A 21,962-nucleotide genomic window follows, 5' to 3' on the forward strand; every position below is an offset into this window, starting at 1 on the left:
TTTTAGTCTCAGTGGATACCGCATGTTATCACTTTACGCCAATTTTAAAAGTCTGCATTGGCCATTCTGCCAGCCCATCTGATGACAGATGATAGGGTTCTGTAATGAGCCTGATGCGATTGGAAGGCACGAGGTTTGGAACTCATTATGGTGAAGACTGTGTCATTGTCGGATACCGGGTACTTGCTGCGTGCACAAACTTTGTCACAATTTTTTGATTGTCACCTGGGATGTAGTGAAGTTCAGGAGATGTTTCCACAATCATTTGAAATGTGCATCCACCAGGATCAGGAACTCGGAACCCATTAATGGCTTGCAAAGTTCTCGTGCAGTCACACCCATAGCCTGCTAGATCCCTTCCATGGAAATAGTGAGGCTGAGGAAGTAGTTTTGGATTCTCCTTGCACCAATCACATTGATATACCAAGACTGTGATGCCCGAGTTGACGCTGGGCCACCAGATGGATCACCTGGCCAGCATTTTCATTTTCGATATCCCAAGGTGACCATTGTGTATATCCATAAGTATTGGACTCCTTGGGGGAGCGATAACTACTAGGGACTCACAGAAGATAATACCACCCTCGATGCGAAGCTTGTCTTTTTTTATCAGATAGGGAGCAGATTTTTCCCAAAGTGTAACTTAAGGATCATTTCGGCAGAGAAAACTGGAGTGATTCACGTCCAACAAGCTGACCTGAATCAGATTGCGATTTTCCCACACTTATGATGCTGTTTAACCATTTTTTGTCTAAGTGCTGGGCAGACTTGAAACTGGTAAAGTTTCATATCTGCCTTTTGCACACTGCCTGCAAAATTATCAGCGAGTTCGATTCTCGTTGCAGAAGCCTGTGGGCGGAGCTGCACGCGCCCAAAACGCTGCAGCTCCGATCGGAGCCTCCAACCGCGAATGCGGAAAAAAAAAGCTACCCCCCTGTCACATCCCTTCTGGGCTGGATAATGCCTCTCCCTGGCCCCCATGGACATTGTTTACCACCCCCCACAATGTTACTGACCTCCTTATCCCCCTACCCCCTCGCCCTACTGATCGCAGAGTGGCATTTCCTTCCCCACCCCAGACCCAACTTGCACATGGCACCCATCTCCCCCTGACTCTCTCTCTTTCCACCGCCCCCATTCATCACTGGTCACTCACCCCCTGCCAACAGTACACCTGCAGTACATTTGCAGGTTGCTGGATGCTGCAGATGTGAGGCAGGACACCTCTTTCTCCCAGTAGGATGCAGACCCAGGGGAGGTGATGGCAAAGTGGCAGTTAGTGCCATGGCACTGGCTCCCAGAGCAGGGAAGCAATGCCACAAAAAGGTCAATGATCTCATCCAGGCAGCAAGGGTGAGTGCTTAACCCCATATAACATCTTCTCCCCAATCACCCTCCGAGCCCTCCCACCCCAGCACTCTGCATGCTTCCAGCCACCGACCCCCAAGCATCTCCTTCCTCCCCCCACAAGAGTATCACTGCACTTGCCCTCTGAGGGCCACCTCTGATACTCTGCAGAAGTAACACCATAATTTCTTTCATGGCTTCTTCTGTCCCCATGGGAGAAGATTGACCATAAGACCCGTGAGAGGGCGAAGACAGAGGGTGGTGAGTCTGACCAACGGGTCCTCTCTCATTTTGAGGAACGGGCACTGGAACTGTTCAGAGAAGAGGACATCCGAGTTGTCAGCAACAACATGGTTGGGCTGGAGCCAAGAAGTGTGCACTTGTCAATCCTATGCTCAATTTGAGGCAATTACTAGGGGGCGTGTATTTAAGGTCCAAGGGGCAAGGTTTAAAGGAGATGTACAAGACATGTTTATTTACACAGAGGGTTGGGTGCCTGGAAATCACTGCTGAGGGAAGTTGTGGAAGCAGATACAATAGTGACTTTTAAGGGGCGTCTTGACAGATACATGAATGGAATGGGAATACAGGCATATGGTCCCTGGAAGGGTAGGGGGTTACAATACAAATGGGCAGTGTGGTCAGTGCAGGCTTGGAGGGCCGAATGGCTTGCTCCTGTTATGTAATCTTCTTTGTGCTTTGTTCTATATTCAGTGGAGAAACGTCGAGCCAAATTCTGGCACCCCAGATTCCTCTCCCTCCCTTGCACTTAACCTTGTGTCCTGTGTTGCAGGAAGAGGTCTGGATGCGCTTGCACCATCTGGACTTGAGGTCCCTACTTCAGCTGCTGACCATCTTGAGGCTGACAGCTCTGAAGACTTCTCGGAGTAAGCAGGTGAAGGGACCTCCGATGATGGCACCATTTTGATGTCAGCTTCCACCTCACAACTCAGATACTGTCACATCAGTGGGTCCAGTTAGTGGTGAGGGATCTGGGTCACTCTGTGATGAGCACAACACACCTAATAATGTATATTGAGTGGAGGAGGGAATGTCTGAGGCCTCTGGCACGTAGGGGCCTTCCGGAGGCGTTAGTGGTAGGCAGCTGGCCCCTCCACCCCCGATGTACATTCTGGGGAAACACCGAGACATGTTGGTAGGCCACGTAAGATTAGGAAGTTGTCGTTGCATTAAGATGGCACGAATGAAGAGCTGTACTAGTTAGATAAATTTTTAAGCACCATAACGTCTTTCATTCACACGCCTTTATGTTAGAACTTATTATTTAGACATATTTATTGTAATCAATAAATACTTTTTCACCACTCATCTGTGACTAATTTGTCTCAGATTTGCCTGAAACAGGAATCCTCTTCTCTTGATGGTTGCTTGAGGGATGCTTCGTGTTGATGTCAGTTGGGGAGTTCCTCAAGCCTATGCCACTGAGAAAATAAATCCCCTGGTTTTGCAGGACCCATGAGTGATTCCTTCCCCTCCCACACCCCACCCGCCCTGGGGCTCTATATGGGAGTTCACTGATACCTTATCCACTACACAGACATGGGCCCAGGCACCAGCGTGCATGCAGAGCTCAGGTGGGAGTCAGACTAGTTTGCATCAGGGCTTCATCATAATGGTGTTTACGAATCGTCCTGCCAAAGAAACTCGTTAACACAGTGTAATCAGACCCACCACTCTGGCGTTACAATGTTGCAAGAGATAGTAGAACTTTGGGGAGGAAAGGTGGGGAAATGGAACCCACCTGCACAAACACAGAACATAAGAAATAGGAGCAGGAGTAGGCCATCCAGCCCCTTGAGCCCGCCCCGCCACCCAACAAGACCACGGCTGATCTGTCGTGGCTCAGCTCCACATTCCCGCCCTCTCCCCATAACCCTTAATCCCCTCTCTTATCAAATACCCATCAACCTGCGTCTTAAAAATATTTAGCGAGGTAGCCTCCACCACTTCAACGGGCAGAGAATTCCAGAGATTCACCACCCTTTGAGTGAAGAAGTTCCTCCTCAACTCCGTTCTAAACCGCCCCCCCTTTATCTTGAGGCTGTGCCCCCTAGTCCTACTATCCTTTCTGAGCGGGAAGAGTCTCTCCACCTCTATCCTATCCATCCCATTCATCATCTTATACGTCTCAATGAGATCGCCCCTCATTCTTCTAAACTCTAACGAGTACAAGCCTAGTTTATTCAGCCTCTCCTCATAGCTCAACCCCCTCAACTCCCGCATCAGCCTAGTAAACCTCCTCTGCACTCCCTCCAAGGCCAAAATATCCTTGCGTAAGTACGGCGCCCAAAACTGCACACAGTACTCCAGCTGCGGCCTCACCAATGCCCTATACAGCTGCAGCAAGACCTCCCTACTTTTATATTCAATCCCCCTCGCTATGAAGGCCAGCATCCCATTCGCCTTCCTGACCACCTGCTGCACCTAGTAAGCAAAATGCCCGGTGATCAGACCCTTCCTCGCCACCCTCAAATGCCCCATTCTTGCTGTTAGCCCTCCAGTCCCTGGGTGGTGTTTCTTGGCGAGGTTCTCCTCTTCTGCTTCCTCCTCCTGCTGGGCGGCCTCTTCCCCAGTGATGCCCGGCTTGTCAGCCTCCATGTCCTCCTCCTCCTCCAAGAGATCCAAAAGCAAGGTTTTGTAGGGCACAGCACATGACCACAATGCAGGAAGAAATCAAGGGTCTGTATGGTTGGGTCGTCACAGTAAGAAGTCTCACAATGCCAGGTTAAAGTCCAACAGGTTATTTGGTAGTAAATGCCACAAGCTTTTGGAACGTTGTTCCTTTGTCAGGTGAGTGGAGAGCTCTGATCAGAAACAGGGCATATAAAGGCATGGTTTACGGAATACTGATTAGAATGCGAGTCTTTACAGCTAATCTGCTATTCAAGTCTTAAAGGTGCGAACAATGTGAGTGGAGATAGCATTAAGCATAGGTTAAAAAGATGTGTATTGTCTCCAGACAGGACAGTAAGTGAGATGTTGCAAGTTTAGGCAAGTCATGGCAGCTACAGATAGTGTGACATGAACCCAAGATCCTGGGTGAGGCTGTCCTCATGTGTGCAGAACTTGGCTATCAGTTTCTGCTCAGCGACTGTGCTGTCGTATGTCATGAAGGCCGCCTTGGAGAACATTTACCCAAAGATCAGAAGCCGAATGCCCGTGATCGCTGAAGTGTTTGCCAACAGGAAGGGAACGGTCTTGCCTAGTGATTGTTGAGCAGTGTTCATTCATCCGTTATAGCGTCTTCATGTCTCCCCAGTGTACCAGGCTTCGAAACATCCTTTCCTGCAGCGTTAGGTGGACAACGCTGGCCGAGTTGCAAGAGTATGTGCCATGTACCGTGGTGGATGGTGTTCTCCTGTGAGATGATAGCATCCGTGTCGATGATCCAGCATGTCTTGCAGAGGTTGCTGTGGCAGGGTTGTGTGGTGTTGTGGTCACTGTTCTCCTGAAGGCTGGGTAGTTTGCTGCGGACAGTGGTCTGTTTGAGGTTGTGCGGTTGTTTGAAGGCAAGAAGTGGGGGTATGGGAATGGTCCCGGCAAGATGTTCATCTTCACCAATGACATGTTGAAGACTCAGGAAAAGATGTCATAGCGGATGAGTTGGAAAATTGCATCTGGAAACTGGCAGTTGTCGGCGTTGAGTACAGCAATGCCATCATCATGAGGGATGCTGGTATAGAGCGCAGAGACATCCATTGTGATAAGGAGTGTCCCTGGTTCAACTGCTCCATGTGTGCTGAGTTTCTGTAGGAAGTCCATAGCGTCACGACAAAAGCTGGGGGTTCTTTTAACAGTGGTTTTCAGGATGCCCTCGGCGTAGCCGGAGAGGTTCTCGCACAGGGTCCCATTGCCCGATACAATGGGACAGCCAGGTGTGTTTGCCTTGTGTATCTTTGGGAGGCAGCAGAGATCTCCAACGTGAGTAGGGCTGTGCCGGAGCAGTTGAGGTGCCCAAACTACATTTTCAGGAGCCCTATGCACCTCTTCACTATAGAGTGGTTGACAACGTGAGCCTCATTATACCACATCTCCACCACAATCACAGGCCTCTGCAAGGTGTCATCAGTCAAGTCCAAAGTGGTTACCACATGCCATCCACAGTCTGGGTATGTCTGAGCTCCTGTCATGCACACTGCCGTGTTGTCTGGTGCAGACATGCATGATGTTCATCTTCTGATCACAAATCAATTGCACATTTAGGGATTGAAACCCCTTACTATAGACAAATCTTCGTGGATTCCTGCTTGGTGCCTTGATGGCGACGTGGTGCAGTCTATACTCCCCTGTACATTTGCAGCCTCGCAAGCGAATCATGCAGGCAGGCTTTCTGCTGGGCTAGTCCAAGTCAAATTTGATATACTGGCTAGTCGGGTATCCAGGGCATCCATGACCTTGACACAGATGGGTACAGTTGACTGTGAAATGCCACATACATCTCTGCTGGATGTCTGAAAGGAGCCCTGGCATAAACATTCAGAGTGGTTGTCAATTTAATAGCCATCAAGAGTTGGTGCCCCCCCCTCTAAGCCTTTCAGAGTTGTTGGTGGCACACGGTGTCTGACATTTGTTCAAACAACATTTGTGTGTGAAACTACCAGGGTCTCTTCTCCCTCCTTCTCCTGCGACCCACTCAGGTGAACAGTGACCAGTTCCTGCCTCCGGTGGCCATCTCCGTCTACTCCTGGGAGATGTCCTCAAGTTCAATTTGAGATTCGGATGCTCTGTTATAATGGTGCCCAATATCTGTGAAACCGGGTTGACTGGTGTGTTTAGGCCTCACCCCTCTCAGAAATACCACACTTCCAAAAAATGATTAAGGCCGGGATTTTACCATCATATTGCACCCATTTTCATGAAAATTTGATAAAGTCGTCATAAGGCGATTTGTGCCCGCTTCCATGCCAGTTTGCATTTTACCAGACCTGAAGATGGCCACGATCGATAGTCTGTCCAAAATGGATACAATGTCAATTTCAATCTACTTAACAAGCTGCATGCCCAATTCTACCAGCAAGTCTGCCTTTGCCACCTTAATCCAGAATCAGTCTGCAACAGACATACTCGATGAAGGTCCGATTCTGGCACTCATTCAGTGAGGGTTAGTGAGGAGTTAAGTGCCTGCCATTGGCCAATATATCAAGTTTGACTTGGACCAGGCCCAATAGGAAGCTGCAGAATTCGCAGCTACTGTGAGGATGCCTAATGTGCAGGGGGCACATTAGGCATCACTGCACCCACATTGCCCTCAAGCCCCACTTCAGAGTCCACAAAGCTTTGTGAATAGAAAGGGGTTCTATTCCCTGTATGTGCAATTGGTTTGTGATCATAAGATGAACATCTTGCACACCTGCGTCAGACATCCCAGCAGGGTGCATGACAGTTTTACTCTAAGGTGTCCAGACAAAGCAGAGGCCTTTGTGGAGGAATACAAGTTGCAAGGATGGCTCATGGGAAACATGGAGTACCCACTTCAGACTTGGCTGTTGACACCTGTGCGGAGACTTTGTATAATGAGGCCCACTTGCCACCTGCCTGATAGTGGAGAAATGCATAGGGCTTCTGAAAATGCAGTTCAGATGCCTGTTCACAAGTGGTCTTTTTGTGGCAGCCATTTTACATTTTGGGTCGGGAGTTCTCTGCGAGTATGTGGGGGGCGCTCAGCACGATGTCCAATATCCAATTTGCAGGATGGACCTGGGTTTCAGCTCTGACCTCGGGTTTTGGGGATGTTGCTGGGTCCTAGTGCATGCAGCATTCTTCCAGCTGAAGGATGTGCTGGAAGCCCTTTGAATTTGCACTGCTTCAGCCTCAGAACTTTCCAAGCAACAGTATCTGTGGTCACTGCTGCATGAGTTTTGGGTGTGTGCAACTGGGGGAGGGGGAGTAGGATTGGAAAGGGCTGTGCTACTGGATGGCTGTGGGTGGGGATGGGGGGTTGTGTTGCTGGAGGCTGTGGGTGGGGGATGGGTAGTGTGTATGTTGTTGGCTTGAAAGCAAGCAGCGTTCCTTAACCTCTCCACCTTTCTCTCTCTTTCTCCAAATCCACCGCCTCCACCCCATCCAGATTGGGGAGATTTGGAGAAGGGGAGGGCAGATGGAGCGGTTAATTAAGATTGATGAGATGGCTTTTGCGATACAATCGATTGATTTTTCTTTCTTTTGGTTGCTGCTGAAGCTGAGGAGTAGGAGCAGGAGGATGTGTTGCAGAGGAGGCCCAGGCCTCACCAGTTGCAGTAGTAGACAGAAACGGCCATGGAGGCAGGACGTGGCCTCCATTTGCCCATGGGGTGGGGGGAGAGTGCACAGGGAAGGAGGGACTGGAGACCCTGACAACTCCGCAATTGAGTGACATCTGAACATACGTCAGACACCATGTGCCACCGATGGTTCAGGCTCCAAAAGGAGACAATGCAACATCTATGCCATTTATTGCAGGACCTGACACCTTAGGGTGAGGCAGGGGCACGTCCATTCTCACTAGCTGTCAAATTGATGGTTGCTTTGAGCTCTTACGCCACTGACTTCTTTCAGACCCCCAATGGACATCTAGAATCCCTATAGTACAGGAGGAGGTCATTGGAGCATTGAGTCTGTACCGACCACAATCCCACCCAAACCCTATCCCCATAACCCCATGCATTTAGCCTCTCTAGTCCTCCGGCACTAAGGGGCAATTTGTCATGACCAATTCACCTAACCTGCACATCTTTGCACTATGAGACGAAACCAGAGCATCTGGAGGAAACCCACGCAGACATGGGGAGAATGTGCAAACTCCACACACAGCCACCCAAGCTGGGATTTGAACTCTGGTCCCTGGCGCCGTAATGTAGCAGTGCTAACCACTGTGCCACCATGCTGCCTCTGATGTATGTGGCATTTTCCAGTCGGCTGTGCACACCTGACTCGGAAAGGAGTTCACGGATGCCCTGTATGTTTGAGGTGACCAGTATATCAAGTTTGACTTGGACCAGGCCCAACAGGAAACTGCAGGATTTAAGGTTATTGTGCAGGGGGCACATTAGGCATCACTGCACCCACATTGCCTTCAAACCCCACTTCAGAATCCACAAAGATTTGTGAATCGAAAGGGGTTCTATTCCCTGAATGTGCAATGGTTTGTGATCATGAGATGAACATCTTGCACATCTGTGCCAGACATCCCAGCAGTGTGCATGACAGTTTTATTCGAAGGTGCTCAGACATACCAGAGGCCTTTGTGGAGGAATACAGGTTGCAAGGATGGCTCATGGGAGACATGGGGTACCCACTTCAGACTTGGCTGTTGACACCTGTGCAGAGACTTTGTATAATGAGGCCCACTTGCCACCTGCCTGAAAGTGGAGAGATGCATAGGGCTCCTGAAAATTTGGTTCAGATGCCTGGACCACACTGGCAGGGCCCTGCAATATAGCCTCTTGATTTCCTCCTGCATTGTGGTTGTGTGCTTTGTCCTACACAATCTGGCGCAGCAGTGAGGAGACCTTTTGAGGAGGAGAATGTTGAGGCCTACAATCACCTGTTGAAATACCAGACTGGTGGGCCTGGATACTCTGTGTTAGTGAGTTTCTTTGGCAGGCAGGAGGTGATGATGATTCACTAAGCATTGTTATGATGTCCTGGTACAATCTAGCCTGACTCCTACCTGAGCTCCACATGCACGCTGGCACCTGGGCCCACATCTGTGTAGTGGCTAAGGGATCTGTGAACCTCCAGAAAGGGCCACAGGATGTGGGAGGGTAGGGAACCTCATGTGTTCTGGGGAACCAGTGGCTTCATTTTCTCAGTGACACAGCATTGAGTGGCCTCCCCAACTGACATCAACATAAAGGATGACTCAGGCCACCCTCATGGGAAGAGGATTCATGTAAGAGGCAAATCTGAGACAAAATAGTCACAGGTGGATAATGAAAAAAGTTCATTGTTTACAATAAAAGTGTCTAAACAATAAGTTCTAACATAAAAACATTTGAACACAAAATGTTAAGGTGCTTAAAAATCTAACTAGTGCTGCCCTTCACCCGTGCCATCTTGGTGCAAGTACAATTTCCTAACCTTACGTGGCCTACCTATCTACGTGCCTTCCCAGAATGTACACCGGAGGTGGTGGGGTGGGTGGTGGCAGCTGCCTCCTTCATCCTGTGGCCTGTGATGCACTTGGTGCGCATCCTGTGAGGGGCTTGCACCTTGAGGACCCTAGCTGGTTCCTGGTGACTGGGATGTAAGCATGACACCCTCTTCATTCCACTACCCCTGAGATGCCCCTGTGTCAGGAAGTGGTGAGTCAGAAGGTACAACCACAGTTTGCTGGCTGGAAAGTCCTGGCATGGGCTTGAGCGCTTCCTCCATTGAGCTCCTCGGTCACTCCATGGGACAGTGATGCCTCTGCAGTGAGCTTCAGAAGATCCAGCGCCATCTGGCCCTACAAGTCCCAGAGGACCACCCATGGTAGTCGAGCCCTGTGCGATGGCCACCTGAGTTGGGGGCCACCTGTCGATGACCCCAGCAAGTGCCCTCTGAGACTGGGCCATGTTCTGCAGCACCTCAGCCATTGCCATCCATGGCTGGGCCACTTTTTCAGGGGCTGCTGCTGTAGCTGCTGTTTCTCAATGCTGTCCCATTGAGTCTCATGTAAGCTTTTGAGCCTCTCAGCCATAGGCCGCAGAGAAGCCTATTGAGTCCCTCAGCTATGGTCCATTGTGACTCAGCCATGGGATTTCACTGTGGCCTTCTGTGACTTGGCCATCACTTGGAGCCTGCCACTCATGGTGAAGATTCCCTGCCCCATGTTTTCCACCGTGGTTACCACCCTTGAAGTGTTGGCCTGGGAACCAAGCAAGACAGGCTGGTCCACCTGAAAGCTTTGGGACTCCTCCCAACAGCCTCACTCTCAGTCCAATGTGGCCGAGAACGTGCCCTGCATTCTCTGGCTCTGTTGCTGCGTCTCCAGCAGCTGAAGGAAAAATGAAGTCAGAGGCCTAGCATGGGGCCAGCTAAGTCCTCATCTCCAGCACTCCCTGTGTGCCAGAGACCTTGGATGTTCCCTCCTCCACCCAATGTACATTACTAGATGTATCATAGTCACCAGAGAGTGACCCAGAAGCCTCACCATGAACTGGACCCACTGATATGACAGTGATAGTGAGTGGTGAGGTGGAAGTTGACGCTAAAACGGTGCCATCTTCAGAAGTCCCTTCATTTGGTTCGTCCAAGGAGCCTTCGGAGCTCTAAGCCTTGGGATGCATGGGAGCTGCAGAAGGGGCCGCAACTCCAGATGGCCTGGTGTGTCCGGATCTACTCCTGCAACACAGGGCACAAGCTTGCCAAAATTTGGCTTGACATTTAGGGGCAGGTGTGACCTGTACAAAAAGGACGGATGGCACTTGAATCCCAGGGGGACCAACATCCTGGCAGGAAGGTTGGCTAAGGCTACTGGGGAGACTTTAAACGAGAATGTTTGGGGGGAGGGAATTGAAATGAAGTGACTAGGAGCGAGGAGATTAGCTCGCAAATAGAGAGGGATTGTTGACAGTGTAAGAGGGAGGATAGACAGGTGATGGAGAAAGGGAGCACTCAGACTGAAGGTTTGAGATGTGTCTATTTTAATGCTAGGAGTGTTGTGAACAAAGTGGATGAGCTTAGAGTGTGGATCACTGCTTGGAAATGTGATGTGGTGGCCATTACAGAGACTTGGATGACTCAGGGACAGGACTGGATACTTCAAGTGCCAGGTTTCAGATGTTTCAGGAGGGACAGGGAGGGAGGCAAAAGAGTTGGGGGAGTGGCACTGTTGATCAGGGATAGTGTCACAGCTGTAGAGAAGGTGGACGCCATGGAGGGATTGTCTACGGAGTCTCTGTGGGTGGAAGTTCAGAACAGGAAGGGGTCAATAACTTTACTGGGTGTTTTCAATAGGCCGCCCAATAGTAACAGGAATGTTGAGGAGCAGATAGAACCATAGAAAATTACAGCTCAGAAACAGGCCCTTTGGCCCTTCTTGTCTGTGCCAAACTATTTTTTGCTTAGTCTCACTGACCTGCACTTGGACCATATCCCTCCATAACCCTCTCATCCATGAACCCGTCCAAGTTTTTCTTAAATGTTAGAAGTGACCCCGCATTTACCACTTTATCTGGCAGCTCATTCCACACTCAACACTCTGAGTGAAGAAGCACCCCCTAATATTCCCTTTCACCTTTTAACCCGTGCCCTCTGATTCTTTTTTCCCCCAGCCTCGGTGGAAAAAGCCTGCTTGCATTCACTCTATCTGTACCCATCAAAATCCTATACACCTCTATCAAATCTTCCCTTATTCTTCTATGCTCCAGGGAATAAAGTCCTAACCTATTCAATCTCTCTCTGTAACTCAGCTTCTCAAGTCCTGGCAACATCCTTGTGAACCTTCTCTGCACTCTTTCAACCTTATTTACATCCTTCCTGTAACTAGGTGACCAAAACTGTACACAATACTCTAATTTCGGCCTCACCAATGCCTTATATAACCTTACCATAACACTCCAACTATTATACTCGATACTCCAATTTATAAAGGCCGATGTACAAAAAGCACTCTTTATGACCGTATCCACCTGTGACATCACTTTTAGGGAATTCTGTACCTGTAATCCCAGATCCCTCTGTTCAACTGCACTCTTCAGGGTCCTACCATTTAGCCCGTACGTTCTACTTAGGTTTGTCATTCCAAAGTGCAATACCTCACACTTGTCTGTGTTAAATTCCATTTGCCATTTTTCAGCCCATTTTTCTAGTTGGTCCAAGTCTCTCTGCAAGCTTTGAAAACCTCCCTCACTGTCCACTACACCTCCAATCTTTGTATCATCAGCAAATTTGCTGATCCAATTTACCACATTATCGTCTCGATCATTGATATAGATAACAAACTACAATGGACCCAACACCGACCCCTGCGGCACTCCAGTAGTCACAGGCCTCCACTCAGAGAAGCAATCCTCCACAACCACCCTCTGGCTTCTTCCATTGAGTCAGTGTCTAATCCAATTTACAATCTCCCCATTTACACCTAGCGACTGAACCTTCCTAACTAACCTCCCATGAGGGACCTTGTCAAAGGCCTTGCTGAAATCCAGGTCGACAACATCCACCACCTTCCCTTCATCCACTTTCCTGGTGACCTCCTCGAAAAACTCTAATAGATTGGTCAAACATGACCTACCACACACAAAGCTATGTTGACTCTCCCTAATAAATCCCATCTATCCAAATATTTGTAGATCCTATCCCTTATCACACCTTCCAATAACTTGCCAATCGCCAACGTCAAACTTACTGGCCTGTAATTTCCCGGATTTCTTTTGGAATCTTTTTTAAACAGCAGAACAACATGAGCCACCCTCCAATCATCTGGCACCTCCCCCGTGAATATTGACATTTTAAATATGTCTGCCAGGGCCCCTGCAAGTTCAACACTAGCCTCCCTCAAGGTCCGTGGGAATACCCTGTCCGGCCCTGGGGATTTATCCACTCTGATTTGCCTCAAGACAGCCAGCACCTCCTCCTCTTTAATCTGTAAAGGTTCCATGACCTCCCTACCTGTTTGCCCAATTCCTGTAGACTCCATGCCCGTTTCCTCAATAAATACAGATGCAAAAAACCCATTTAGTATCTCCCCCATCTCTTTTGTTCCATACACAGTCTACCACTCTGGTCTTCAAGAGGACCAATTTTATCCCTCACTATCCTTTTGCTCCTAACATACCTATAGAAGCTCTTTGGATTTTCCTTCACTCTGTCTGCCAAAGCGACCTCATGCTTTCTTTTAGCCCTCCCGATTTCCATCTTATGTAGCTTCTTGCATTTTTTATACTCCTTGAGCACCTGACCTGTTCCTTGCTGCCTGTACATTTCATGCAACTCTCTCTTCCTCTTAATCAGTATTACAATCTCCCTCGAGAACCAAGGTTCGTTATCCCTATTTACTTTGCCTTTAATCCTGACAGGAACATACAAACTCTGCACTCTCAAAATTTCTTATTTGAAGGCCTCCCACTTTCCATTTACATCCTTACCAGAGAACAGCCTGTGCCAATCCACACTTCCCAGATCCCTTCTCATTTCATCAAATTTGGCCTTTTTCCAATTCAGAACTTCAACCCGAGGACCAGAACTATCCTTATCCATGATCAGGTTGAAACTAATGGCATTATGATCACTGGATCCAAAGCGTTCCCTTACACTCACATCCATCACCTGCCCTAACTCATTTCACAATAGGAGATCCAGTATCGCATCCTCTCTGGATAGGGGGACAGATCCTGGAGAGATGTAATAATAACAGAGTTGTCATGATGGGAGACTTTAATTTCCCAAATATCGATTGGAATATCCCTATGGTAAGGGGTTTGGATGGGGAGAAGTTTGTTAGATGTGTTCAGGAGAGTTTCCTGACACAGTATGTGGATAAGCCTACAAGAGGAGAGGCTGTACTTGATCTGGTATTGGGTAATGAACCTGGACAGGTGCCAGATCTCAGTGGGAGAGCATTTTGGGGATAGTGATCATAACTCTATCTCCTTTACACTAGCATTGGAGAGAGATAGGATCAGGCAAGCTAGGTAAGTGTTTATCTGGAGTAAGGGGAAATATGAAGCTGTCAGGCAGGAAATTAGAGGCGTAAATTGGAAGGAGGTATTCTCGGGGAAATGTACCAAAGTAAGGTGGCAGATTTTCAAGGAATGGAGTTCTGACAACAACGTTCTGATGAGAATGGGAAGTTTTTGGTAGGTTGCAGGAACCGTGGTGCACGAAAGTTGTAACGAATCTAGTCAAAAAGAAAAGAAAAGCATACAAAAGGTTCAGGGAGCTAGGTATTGTTAGGGATCTAGAGGAGTGTATTGCTTGTAGGAAAGAACTTAAAAATGAAATTAGGACAGGCAGAAGGGGTCATGAGAAGGCCTGGCAGGTAAGATTAAGGAAAACCCTAAGGTGTGCTACAAATGTGAAGAGTAAAAGCATGAAATGTGAAGGAATAGGACCTATGAAATGTAACGGTGGAAAAGTTTGTATAGAACTGGTAGAAATAGCAGAGCTGCTCAATGAATACTTTACTTCACAGTGGAAAAGCATCTAGGTGGTTGTAATGCAGGCTTGCGGTGAACTGAATATGTGGACATTAAGAAAGAGGATATGTTGGAATTTTTGGATAGCATCAAGATAAGTCACCGGGACCAGATGGGATGTACCCCAGGTTACTGTGGGAGGCGAGGGAAGAGATTGCAGAGCCTCTGGCGATGATCTTTGTGTCATCGATGGAGACGGGAGAGGTTCTGGCGGATTGGAGGATTGTGGATGTGGTTCCTATATTCAAGAAAGGGAATAGAAATAGTCCAGGAAATTATTGACGGGTAAGTCTAACCTCAGTGTTTGGTAAGTTGATGGAAAAGATCCTGAGAGACAGGATTTATGAACATTTAGAGAAGTATAGTATGATCAAAAGTAGTCAGCACGGCTTTGTTAATGGCAGATCGTGCCTTACGAGCCTGGTTGAGTTTTTTGAAAATGTGACTAAACACATTGACGAAGGAAGAGCGGTAGATGTGGTTTATGTGGACTTCAGCAAGGCGTTCGATAGGGTCCCCCATGCAAGACTTATTGAGAAAGTGAGGTGACATGGGATCCAAGGGGACGTTGCTTTGTGGATCCAGAACTGGCTTGCCCACAGAAGGCAGAGAGTGGTTGTAGATGGGTCTTTTTCTGCATGGAGGTTGGTCACCAGTGGAGTGTCCCAGGGATCTGTTCTGGGACCCTTGCTGTTTGTGATTTTTATAAATGACCTGGATGAGGAAGTGGAGGGATGGGTTGATAAGTTTGCCGATGACACGAATGTTGGTGGTGTTGTGGATAGTTTAGAGGGATGTCAGAATTTGCAGTGTGACATAGATAGGTTGCAAGACTGGGTGGAGAAGTGGCAGGTGGACTTCAATCCAGATAAATGTGTAGTGGTACATTTTAGCAGGTCAAATGGGATGAAGGAGTATAATATTAAGGGTAAGACTCTTAACAATGTGGAAGATCAGAAGGGTCTTCGTGTGGGGGTTCATAGGACTCTCAAATTGGCTTCGCAGGTAGAGGATGTGGTTAACAAGGCGTGTGGTGTATTGGTCTTCATCAATCGAGGAATTGAGTTTCGGAGTCAGGAGATAATGCTGCAGCTTTAAAAGACCCTGGTCAGACCCAACTTGGAGTACTGTGCTCAGTTCTGGTCACCTCATTACAGGAAGGATGTGGAAGCTATTGAAAGCGTGCAGAGAAGATTTACAAGGATGTTGCCTGGATTGGGTGGCATTTCTTATGAGGATAGGTTGAGAGAGCTCGGTCTTTTCTCCTTAGAGAGACAAAGGATGAGAGGTGATCTGATAGAAGTGTATAAGATGTTGAGAGGTATTGATTGAGTGGATTCTCAGAGGTTTTTTTCCCAGGGCTGAAATGGCTGCCACAAGAGGACACAGGTTTAAGGTGCTGGGGAGTAGGTACAGAGGAGATGTCAGGGGTAAGTTTTTCACTCAGAGGGTGGTGGGTGCATGGAATTGGCTGCCATCGGTGGTGGTGGAAGCAAATTTGATAGGGCCTTTTAAGAGACTTCTGGATGAGTACATGGGACTTAATAGGATTGAGGGTTATAGGTAAGCCTGGTAGGTAGAGATAAGATTGGCGCAACTTGTGCGCTGAAGGGCCTGTTTGTGCTGTAGTTTTTCTATGTTCTATTTCTCCACTGAACATAGAACAAAGCACAAAGAAAACTACATCACAGGAATCGGCCATTCCACCCTCCAAGATTGCAGTGACTGTGCTGCCCATCTGAATTAAAAACCCCTACCCTTCCAGGGACAATATGCATCTATACCCATTCTGTTCATGTCAAGACACCCCTTAAAAGTCACTATGGTATCTGCTTCCATGACCTGCCCCTGCAGCGAGTTCCAGCCATCCACCACCCTCTGAATAAACATGCCTCGTATATTTTCTTTAAACTTTGCCTCTCGCATCTTTAACCTATGACCTTTAGTAATTGGGACAAATTGAGTGGAGGATTGACAGATGCTCACTTCTTGACTCCAGCCTGACCATGTTGTCACTGATAGCATAGATGTACTCCTCTTTGGACAGTCCCAGCAGTCAGTCCTTGAAGCAGGTAAGGACCAGGTGCTCAGGTTCACCACCCTGCCTTTGCCCTCTCACGAATGTTATGGGCATTCTTCTCCTATGGGGAAAGAAGGAACCATGAAGGAAATGATGGCGTGACTTCTGGGAGGCCACTGCCACTCTGCTTGCCATTGCTTGGGGGTGGGGGTGGGGGGGGGTCGGTGGCGGTGGTTGCACTGCCATTCTGCCTGCGATCAGTGCGGGGGTGGGGGGAGGCACTGCCACTCCGCCTGTTATTGGGAAGGCGGGGTGCAATCACTGTGGACGACAGAGGGTGATAGCATAAAAGGGTCAGTAATCTGGGGTGGGGGTCCTATATTCATGAGGACCAGGGGAAGGCATTACCTGGCCCAGGAGGGATCTGTCAGGGGAGCTGCTTTTTCTTTGCAATCTCAACTGGAGGTTCCCATCGAAGCTGCCAGATTTTGTGTGCGTTAAGCCCCGTCCACAGGTCTCTGCTCGCTGGTCTGTATTTCCCTGTTTTCTCTTTACCTCCTTTTTCAAATAGTGGACTTTCCAATCTGTGGGAATTATCCCAGAGTTCAAAGAATTTTGGAAAATAACCATCAATTGATCTACTATTTTCAGGGCCACTTCCTTAAGTACTCTAAGATGAAGATTATCAGGACCTGGAGATTTATCCACGTTAAATCCCATCAATTTCCCCAAAAGCATTTCTCTACAAATGCTGATTTCCTTCAGCTCCTCGCTAAAACATGTTTCTTTCAGCATTGCTCTTTATTCCTCAATCTATCAAATATTTATCCACCTCCACTTTAAATACATCCAATGATCCAGCCTCCACCATTAGAGAATTTCCCCTTGTCCCAGGAATTAGCCTGGTGAATCTGCTTTGGGTACCTTCAATGTTATTGTATTTTTTAGATAAGGAACCAAAACTATACACAGTATTCCAGATGAAGCCTCACCAACACCCTGTACACTTGGAATAAAACCTCCCTATTTTTAAGCTCCTTTGCAATAAAGGCCAAAATGCCATTTGCCTTCTTATGTACTTATTAGACTTGCTTGCTAGCTTTTTGTGATTCATGCATTAGACCATCCAAGTCCCTCTCTACTTCACTCACCTACAGCCGCTCTCCATTTAGATAATAATCTGCCTCTCACACTTACCCACATTAAAGTTCGTTTGCTGGATTTTTGCCCAGACATCCTATTCCATTGCAGAATTACAATACCCTCATCACAACATGTCCTTCCACCTATCTTCATATCATTGGTAAGTTTGGAAACCTCCATTCCTCATTCGTCCAAGTTATTAATGTAAACAGTGAACAATTGCGGGCCCAGAACTGATCCCTGTGTTACTCCAAGACTTTCTTTCCACTCCATTTATTTCACCTCTTTGTTTTCTATCTGACAGCCAGTTTTCAATCCAATTCCATGGCTTTTACGTTATGCACCACCCTCTTACTCGGCCTTTTGGAAATCTAAATACATGGGCTGGGATTCTCTCGAAAAAAATGCAAGATCCCAAACCGCAGGAAACCAGTGATTCCTGCCATTTTTTAGCATAATTAGCAGAACGAATCTTCAACAGTACAAGCACTACAGAGTGCCTCAGCATGATTCACTCAAGTAAGCAGGGGCGGAGCCTATTCCCATCTGAAAGGCCGGCAGCATAGGCCACTGCTGCCAATCCCCTTCTGGCAGCAACACCACCCCCCCCGCCCCCCACCCCGCCCCCGCCCCCCCAAGTGTCCGTTGACCAGTCTGGACACACCTCGCCCCCAGTGGCTAACCCTGACCCCTCTTGACAGTCCCAACCACCCACCACCCCGAGGGCCAGCCCTGATAGGCCTCACTCCCTCCCCCACCGATCCGCTTGCAAAGTGGCAGTGGGTCATGCCTTTCAATCCCCCCAAAAGGCCCTGCCCCAGTAGGCCCCGTCTCCTTTGGTCCCACCCCTTGGCGCTGCTGAGTTCCTGGTGCCTGCCAAGCTGCCCAGTGGGCAGTGCAAGTTTGCCCCTTGGGCAGTGCTGGCGTGCAAGCGGAACCCTCCCTTACCTCTAACCTCCCTGGGGAAGGCCTCAATGGCCATTGTTCCCTCCAGCAGGGTCAAGAACCTATTCCCCATTAGTGAAGAGCACTTGTAAATACTATTGAAGGGAGCAACTCCCAATGGAGTTGTGCGGGGACGGGATGGGGTCGGGGGGAGGTGTGGGGAGTGTTGAGGGGTGGGTGGATGCTAGCGAGCCCAGAGAATACTGTCCCGAGCGTGCTAATCATGCTGAAATTAGGATTTCAATATGCTAATCAGCTCCTTGCTGATTTCCAGCGTGGAGCTGATGATGCTAAAAAACTTAGCCTGGGAGATGCGTGGATGCCCAGCATGACTCCCGCCAAATGCCCACCAGTTGTGTCTCCCACCCCATTGTGCTACTCAAGCAGTGCAACAGGTTGGGAGAATCCCAGCCACTATATCTACATGTTTCCCTCTATCTCACTGTTACATCATCAAAGAATTCGAACAAATTTGACAAACATGATTTATCTTTCCCAACACCTTGTTGACTAGGTTTGATTATATTCAGCTTTGCTAAATGGTTAGTTATTTCTTCTTTGATTATTGGCTTCAGCCAATCATAAATATTAAACTAACTGGAAGATGACCGCCAATGTATCCACTATTTCTAGAGCCACTTCCTTAAGTACTCTGTGATGTAGATTATCAGGTCCTGGGGATTTATCCACCTTCAATCCCATCAGTTTTTGTAGCACCATTTCTTTACTGATATTGATCTCCCTCAGTTCTTCCCTCTCACTAAATCAGAAACCTTTCTGGCATCTGTGTTGTGTCCTCTTTTGTGAAGACAGAACCAAAGTGTGTATTCAGTTGCTGAGCCATTTCTTTATCCCCTATTATACATTCCCCCGTTTCTGTCTGTCGGGTATCTACATTTGTCTTCACCACCCTCTTTCTCTTCATATCTATAGAAACCTGACCAAAAACTCAATGACAGGTTCCCAGGTGTTCTGCCTGCTGTGTTAAAGTGGTATCCCTGGAGTATAACAGCGGGCTTCGGGTCATACTCTACCAAGTCTACTAACACATTAAATGATTTTGAGTCAGGTGTGTCTGGATAGGTCAGATTTCTTATTAATGAGATTACTTTCTGTTTCTCATCTCCTTCAATATTATTCACATGCAAGAAGTAATGCAAGCGCTCTGTATATTGGGCCCAGTCTCTTTGCTTTCATCATTGGGTTCAAGTTTACCGAAGAGGTGATTTTTTTTCCCTACTGGAGAAGAGTTGATTGTTCTTGACAATATAGGTCGCCTGGGGTGAAAAACTTATTTTACTCCTTGTCACCACTGTAATAGTCTCACCATGGCCAGCCAGCCATCACCATAACGCTAAATGGAATTAATCACAGGGTACATTATCATAACAAAGTAACATAAAAACATGCCACCATGGCACTGGGTTTAAATGCCTAGTGTTAAGAAGTTGAGTTTGTAAAGATGTGAAGAATGTAAAAAAAAACTAACGAGAAAGAAAAAGAAATAGTCCCTTTAAAAGCTGGTATTTTGTTTCAGTACTTGGAGGTTTAAAATGCAAAGTACATGAGAGTTCAATCTGAAAATTTGTATCAAAACGTCAAGCTGTAGCCTTGACCAGGCAACCTGTTTGTGTTTGAATTTTGTCCAATCAATTTAAAGCAGGCACTCAGCTGCTAAGAACCTATATGATTTGAATTTGATGTCGTTGACAACAGCAGACCAATCCTATTGTAGGAAAATTGATAGGTCATCACAAGTACAAATGAGAGTTATTTAGTCACTGCCACCTCTCAAGTCTCGAGAAGGAGAGAGCAGCTTTCTCCACCTGCCAGCTTTATACTTATCATAAGAGAACATACCATCTAACCAGCAAAAAGTACCAAGTCAAAAAGACATCACAGACAGAGGAATCAACTGGGAAACTCCAGAAGTTTTTGAAAGACGCAAAACCTGACTATTTTTTAGGAGTGTAAAAATTCTAAAATCACTTCTTTTGTTAATGAATGGGTATTGTATTTCTTTGATCAGCATTCCAGTAGAATCTTATTTTATTTGGTGTGTTATTTGTTTAGTTAAATTTCCCTATTAGTTAAGTAAATAAGTGGTTCCTCTTAAAGTAAGTGTCAGGTATTTCTGTTAGTGAACCACTAAATGTTACTGAAGGACAGTTCATTTCCCCACACACTTCTAACAGATTACAAGACGAGGTATTTCTTTATCAGGGATTTGGCATTACTTCTTTTGAGGGTCAACCTCCATGTTGTACCACTAGCTTAAAATATTTGTGAAGCAAGATGCATCTCTGGTATCCGCAGATTTGATGTGATTTGATTTTGATTTGACTTATTATTGTCACATGTATTAACATACAGTGAAAAGCAGTGTTTCTTGCACACTATACAGACAAAACAAATGTTCAAAGAGAAGGAAACGAGAATGTGCAGAATGTAGTGTTAAAGTCATAGCTAGGGTGTAAAGAAAGATTAATGCAAGGTAAGTCCATTCAAGAGTCTGACAGCTATAGGGAAGAAGATATCCCTAAACTGGTTGGTATGTGACCTCAGACTTTTATATCTTTTTCCCGACAGAAGAAGGTAGAAGAGAGAATGTCTGGGGTGCCTGGGATCCTTAATTATGCTGGCTGCTTTGCTGAGACAGCAGAAGTGTAGACAGAGTTAATGGATGGGAGGCTGATTTACATGATGGATTGGATTACATTCATGACCTTTTGTAGTTCCTTGCAGTCTTGAGCAGAGCAGGAGACATGCCAAGCTGTGATACAACCAGAAAGAATGCCTTGTATGATGCACCTGTAAAGGTTGGTGAGAGTCATAGCTGACATGCCAAATTTCCTTAGTCTTCTGAGAAAGTAGAGGCACTGGTGAGCTTTCTTAACTATAGTGTTGGCGTGGGGGGGATCAAGGACAGGTTGTTGGTGATCTGGACACCTAAAAACTTAAAGCTCTCGACCCTTTCCACTTTGTCCTCGTTGATGTAGACAAGGACATGTTCTCCTTTACGCTTCCTGAAGTCGCTGACAAACTCCTTTGTTTTGTTGACATTGAGGGAGAGATTATTGTTGCTGCACCAGTTCACCAGATTCTTTATCTCATCCTTGTACTCTGTCTCATCATTTTTTGAAATCTGACCCACTACGGTGATGTCGTCAACAAACTTGAAAATCGAATTGGAGGGGCATTTGGCCACACAGTCATAGGTGAAGAGGAGTCTGAGAAAACAGCCTTGTGGGGCACCGGTGTTGAGGATGATCGTAGAGAACATGTTGTTACCTATCCTTATTGATTGTAGTCGGTGAGTTTGGAAGTTCAGGATCCAATCACCGAGAGAGATGCCGAGGCCCAGGCCATGGAGTTTTGAGATACGT

The sequence above is a fragment of the Carcharhinus amblyrhynchos genome, chromosome 16 (assembly GCF_965287045.1).
Source record: "Carcharhinus amblyrhynchos chromosome 16, sCarAmb.v2.hapA, whole genome shotgun sequence".
Taxonomy (NCBI): Eukaryota; Metazoa; Chordata; class Chondrichthyes; order Carcharhiniformes; family Carcharhinidae; genus Carcharhinus; species Carcharhinus amblyrhynchos.